This window comes from Corvus kubaryi, unplaced genomic scaffold (genome assembly GCF_017639235.1).
Source record: "Corvus kubaryi isolate FWS band 111438036 unplaced genomic scaffold, C.kubaryi_AGA036_p1.0 37398, whole genome shotgun sequence".
NCBI lineage: Eukaryota > Metazoa > Chordata > Aves > Passeriformes > Corvidae > Corvus > Corvus kubaryi.
In genome coordinates, this window is record NW_024581137.1 from 51,355,250 (window position 1) to 51,361,520 (window position 6,271).

The 6,271-nt window shown below is 49.3% G+C and overlaps 1 long non-coding RNA gene across 1 annotated transcript in view; it reads right to left on the reverse strand.

The window, feature by feature from the left end:
• Window positions 1-4,307: 4,307 nt before the first annotated feature.
• The window catches only part of LOC121671657, a 2,825-nt gene continuing 861 nt past the window's right edge, over window positions 4,308-6,271 (reverse strand). Inside the window, exon 2 of the long non-coding RNA XR_006018568.1 lies at window positions 4,308-4,562. This is a non-coding gene — a long non-coding RNA (uncharacterized LOC121671657). The remainder of the gene's footprint in view (window positions 4,563-6,271) is intronic.

Consider the following 6,271-nt stretch of genomic DNA (forward strand, 5'->3'; position numbering starts at 1 on the left):
TGGCTAACGTGAAGTTATTGCAGATTTGCACTGGCATGAATGAGGTCAGAAACCAGCCCGGGGTGGCTGGGATAAGGCGGCACAGAGGTGTTGGAGCGGAGAAATTTGGAGTTTGATTTTCTGCAGCCCCTAAATGATCTCAGTGCAGTGACACCCTGCCTTCAATGTATTTTGGGTCAAATTGATGAGTGTCATGGCTCAGGACCAGGCACATCTGACATGGAGAAAGCCACACAGAGCTTGTTGGAGCAACCGTGTGCTAATTAGAGCTGTCTGCTCAATGAATTTAGCTTCAACTGCTCACAGAGTGTCTGCAGCTAGATTGGGATTTCCTCAAATTGATTTGTAATTTGAGGTTACTCAATTAATTTTTCTTTTTTTAATTTTTTTTTGTTAATTTTATTTTATTTTTGCTCTCTGTCTTAATCGCACAAGTGTTTGAGTCCCCGTATCTGCCCCCTCCTTGCTTTGACAGGTGCCAGCGATCCCCAGCCGGGTGCCCTCTCCAGCATCACAGCCCTGACTTGGTCACCAGTGGGCCAAACCTCCCAAGATTCACCATCCATTAGGAAGGAGGTTACAAATAAGCAGGGTGGAGGAAATTCAACCCTTTTTTTTTTCTTTTCTGGGCCACACAAGCCTTGCCCAAGGCATTATTTGTAGAAAAATTAGGCTGCTGCAAGATTCACTGGCAGGGTGCAGAATTTAAATAGAATTTTCTCTTGTCCCAGTTACACAAAGTCAGCCTGATTGTCCCATTCCCTGTGCTGGTGTAAAGTGGAAGTAATTCCAGTCCTGAGGCTGGGATTTACAGCTCACTGGAGGGACAGATGCCACAGGAGGCGTCGCATGGCAGCTGCTCCAGGCACCAAGTCTCAGTCCTGGTGAGTTGGGTCATAGAATCATAGGTTCAGGTTAGGGCCTTAAAAACTATCTTGTTCCAACCCCTTGCCATGGGCAGGGACACCTTCCACTATCCCAGGTTGCTCAAAACCCCATCCAACCTGGCCTGGAACACTTCCAGGGATGGGGCATCCACAGCTTTTCTGGGCATCCTGTTCCAGGGTCTCACCACTCTGATAGTGAAAAATTTCTTCATAATATCCAAGCTAAACCTGCCCTCTTTCAGTTTAAAGCCATTCCCCCTTGGCCTATCACTACCTGCCCTTGTAAAAAGATCCTCACTGCATGAGCAGCATTTTCTTTCTGATGTGACAGCTGGCATGGATGCAATTCAAATTTAATTTTTTCAAGCATTTTTTGAGGCCTAGCTTTGAGTACCAGCATGTTTGGAGTCAGGGAATGCAGAAGGTGTATGAGTGAGTGCTGCAGAATTGTGACCCTGCATGGGTAATATTTTATGGTGTTCATCTCCCACCAATTCTAACATGAAGCAACCAAAGCACCCACTTGCCTTTCTAGTATTTCAAATCTCTCTCACTACTTTGAGGTTCACAGATCAGAATCATTGCTCTGTAGTGGCAGTTTTGTGCCAGGCAAATCTGGCTGATTCCAGGGAAGTGGTGCTGTCTCAAAACAAGTGGTGTTCTTTTAGGAATGGTTTGGTTCTGGGAATGAAACTGCAGCTCCCATTCAGAGACATCTTTTGCAGCAGCTGAGCCCAGTGACACGAAGAGCTGAACCCTGCAAGGTGATGTGAATCCTTTGCTGCTGCTGCTGCTGCTGCCGAGCCCTGGCCACTTGTTCCATCACTCAAAGTCAGCCATCTGCTGGGGGGAATATCTGGTGCATCCTGTGTTCAATGAACTTCCCTTTCTCCTTAGGATTGTCCTCTGAAACACGTAAAATACCCTGGAAATGGTGCCAGGCATTACTTGCCCACCCAGGTAGTATGGTTAATCATTTATGCACTTTAAAAACACCAACACAAAAACTTCTGTAATATTATGGGATTTTCATGACAAAGATGTTTGTTCTGCTTTCTGTTCAGCTTCGCCCCCGGAGTGGGGAAGAGCCCAGAGCTGTTACTCACTGCCTGTGGCTCTTCTAAGAGGGAGCTCAGACCCGCAGCCAGGCTTCCCTCCTCTTGACTTGAGATTTGCAATCAGAGCAATTCCACTGACTTCAGAGAGCTGCTTCTCATTTCCAAACATATGCTTAGGAATATAATCAGGCTTACAAATCTCCACTGACGGCAAAGCCGAGTGCCAGCTTCCCTTAACAAGTAATGCAAAACACTGCTGGGGGGGTGAGCAGCCCGAGCCTGCTACCCAAAGCTCAACAAACCCCAAAACTAGCATAGTCACGGCCTCCTCCTCGGAAATTAACATTTTATGAGCAGGATTGGAAATCTATGGGTGCTTTGGTACTGTGAGAGCATGATATACCTGCAGAAAGGTGGTCTCTGCCATTGTGGCATTGGCCTGCTGCTTGTGGGATAGAGATGTGCATAGGGCACCAGGGTCTCTGCAAATAACCAAACCCGAGGGGGAAATAGTGTGGACTTCACCAGCAACCCTCAAAGCACAACTCATAGGAGGTGAGTGTTTCTCCCACCCACCTCTGAGAAGCCCATTTCAGCTCCAGGTGCCAGTAAAGGATGTCTCCGTGCTCATCCTCCCACACGAGAAGCAGATGCAGAAATAAATGCCTCACACCACTCAACATCACGGTGCTCCAGACACATCTCTGCTGACGGGAATCATGGTGATTGTCAATAAACTGATTCATCTGCTGCCTGGCTGTGGCTGGAGCTGGAAGAAACAGTGCTCGAACTTTTGTCAAAGCTGTGGACACGCTGGGCAGGATTTAGCCCAGTGGCTCCACGTCGGGCTCTGCATGTGAGCAAAGCAGAGGTGAGGTTAGCAGAGACTGGTGCCACTGGAAGGGTGTCTGGGACACTCATATGATGGTGGTAGATGTCACCAAGAGCCTACAAAAGATCAATGCTCTTCAGGACCAGCAGCTGGAGGTCGAGTAGGGCTTCATATGGGACACACAGAGCCCAGGCTCAAACAGATGCCCACACCCAGACACCAGCATTTGCAGATCCAGTCTTCCACCAGTTGTCCCCCTGCCTGTGTTGTTCCTCAGAAGGCTGTTCTGACCATTTCTTACCTCTCTGACCATTTCTTCCTTTAAGCCTGGCCACCGTTCCCAGCCTCCCTGGTGGTGTACTGCTCCAGAGCGAGATGTTCCCATCTTATTCAAAATTCATGAAAAAACCCCATGGAAATGGTAAATCATCTGTGTGGACCTTAGGAGCAATGGAATGGTTCTGCTCTGTGCAAAGCCTCAAAGAAAAATCCAAACCCTCCAGGACCATTCATAGTGGGTGGACATTCATTCAGTCGAGGCTCGCTGGGCTGGGTGCAGCACTAAATGCAGCACAGCACCACACAAAATCCCTGCCCGAGCCCCCAGCAGGTGCCAGCTCGCTGGACTGCTGCTCCCTGGCTGTACTGGCACCATGCCCCCACCTGCATGAGGCCAAGCACATCAGCACCACCAAAATGACCAGGACTGGCAGCACCAGGGCTGTGGCTGGGTGACCGGACATGCCACCACTGCCTTGGGGCACCCCATGGCCCCAGGCCCACCCAATCCTACTGTACATCCCTCTCTGTGTCCCTCTCTGCCCCTCTTCTCTGCAGAGGAAAATGGAACTTGCCTTTTGTCTGGCAGGGGTCAGACAGAGCCGGTTTGTTCGATAAAGCTTTAACGCTTTGTGAACACGCAGAAAAGCTCAACCCGGGGCCCTTTGACAATCTCCATTGTTTTGAGGCTAAAAAAGAAAAAAAAGAAAAGAAAGAAAGAAAAAAAAAAAGGAAGGCTGGTTCGATTTAAAACACCAAGTTCATGGCATTTCAAACAGAAATGATACACAGCGTATGGATTTGTGTGATACGGGGAGATAAAGCAAGGAATAAAATGCCAGGCAGGAGCATTATAAATGCTGCTCTCGGGGGTGAGCCTGGTATTTTGCCATCTGATTATTTTAAGTGGTTTCTGTCTCTGCAGCAAAATCTCTGGCATTAGCTTCACATCCCAACTCAGCATTTGGGGCAAAGTCTGGGAAAGGGAAAGGTGTGAAAAAGATGAAAAAATAAGTGATACTTTTCCCTAATGTCTAACGTGCCTGGGAAATGGCACGTAGATGTGTGTACGGTCTGCTTCAGCCACACTGGGGTTCATTGTCTGCAAAATTCATAAGCCATGTAATGCATCAGTTGCCAAGCAAAGCCGGGATATGGGAACCCTCCCTGCAGTTTATCTAAGGACTAAAACAAAATAAAATAAAATAAAAAAGTGTACCCCTGAAAGAATCATATGAGCTGGCACGGAGGTCAGTTGACTGAATATTTCATTTATTGAACGTGCGGTTGCCAAAATAAATAACTCAGGCAGGAAAGCAGTAGTCAGGAAATTGAATGTGGTTTTTTTTCTCTGGCGAAGTTTCCCTTGAGTGATTTCCTTTGGAGGCTGCTGCTGCCCGCGGAGCGCATCCCTCTCCTCCGGCTCCAGCGGCAGCCCAGGCACCGGCGGCGTGCTCCTCCCAGCCAGCCTCCACCAGGAGAACAAAAATGTGTCGTTTCACTGTCCTTATAATGCACAGAGGAAATAGGATTAGGTCCAAATAGCGGCAAGGTAAGTAGGATTAATGGCTGGCTTAAATAAACTCTGTCGTTCTTTACAAGGCTGCTGGATATTGTTTCCGCCTGGCTGTGCTGCGTGCGAGGCAGCGCTTTGCCGTGCGCACGAGGTGCACGTGGAGATAAGGTTGGGGGGGGGGGGGGATTGGGAATTTAGACCACTTTGCGGAATGTTTTCTTTTTATTTTTAGTAAGAAATCTGACTTTTGCAGTTGTGAGACGATGAAACCCCCGTGGGAGAGAGGGACGGAAGGATGGAAGGGTGAAGGGATGAAAGGACGGAGGGATGGGAAGAAGGAGAGATGGAATGGTGGAGGGATGAAGGGATGCAGTCTTTGTGAATGCCTCTTGCCCCCTGGCGTCCCCTCGCTGCAAGGACAGCAGGGGCCGGGGATGCCGGGGACAGTGGGGAGGGGACCGGCGAGACCGGGGAGGGGGCCAGGGACGCGGGGGGAGGTCGCCACCGGCCGTCTCTATCTCTCGTCGCCTCGTTCCCCAAAACCCCAACCAACAAACCCAGCCAAACCGACACCAGCGACACGCCCGGGAAAAACTTGTTTCTCCCTCCCCAAAACACCTTTAAAAATAAAGAAGATCCTGCCCAGTCCCTCAAAGGCAGTTTGAAGGGCAGGAATGGGGGGGAAAAAAAGGTGCAATAAATTTAAAGAGTTGGTTGCTAGGAAGGGAATGCGGTGGCTTTTTTGGCATTTCTATCCTCTTTTGCATAGTCTCAGTTTCAGCTGGCAGACCAGGAGCTTTGTGGTTGCCTCCATTAAATCTGTTTCTCATTGCAGGCTGACAAGATTTTAAGAAAGGTTCCTAATGACCGATACAGGTTGGCATCGCAGCCGAGTTTTGTAATTAAACGTTACTGAGCAGCGGCAGTAGCTGGGGATAAATGTCAAGGCGCCTTTTTTTTTTTCCTTCTTTTTTTTTTTCCCCTTCTCGATTTTCGGAGGAGAGTCTGGATATGTCACACGGAAATTGCAACTGCCAAAATAATGTACCAGGAGCACATCAATAAAAATAACTTCCACATACTTCCCCAGCGAGCCAAGGAAATGACACTTACTGGCTGTCGATGCTGAGGATCTCCCAAATCCCCCCAAAAGCTGCAATTACCAACGGCCCCGGCAAATGCCCCGTCCCACTGCGGCAGGACCCGGGGCGCTCGATGCAGCCTGCACTCGTTAAATTGAATTTTACCGAGAAATGATGCTCGGCTGGCAAATTGACGGTAGGGAAATAAAAGAGGGAAAAGGAGAAGGATAAATGCGAGAGTTTTCATGTGTGGGGGGAGAAGCGTCAGGGCGGGAGAGCTGTGGTGACAGGGAGGTGCGGGCACTGCGATGGGATGCTCGGGAGGGTGCTCAGGTGGGGGTGCCCAGCCGGTCCCGGGTGCCAATCCCTTCCCCGCTGACCCAAACCCGCCGTGCTCGGCCGAGGTGGGACCAAACCCAGTTAGAAAACTTGGCTGATGTTTGTCTTCCCGTCTCTATTTTGACTTCCTTTCTTTTTTTTTCTTTTTTCTTTTTGATTCCTTCCTTCCTTCCTCCCTTCCTTCCTTCCTCCCTTCCTTCCTTCCTCCCTTCCTTCCTTCCTCCCTTCCTTCCTTCCTTCCTTCCTTCCTTCCTTCCTTCCTTCCTTCCTTCCTTCCT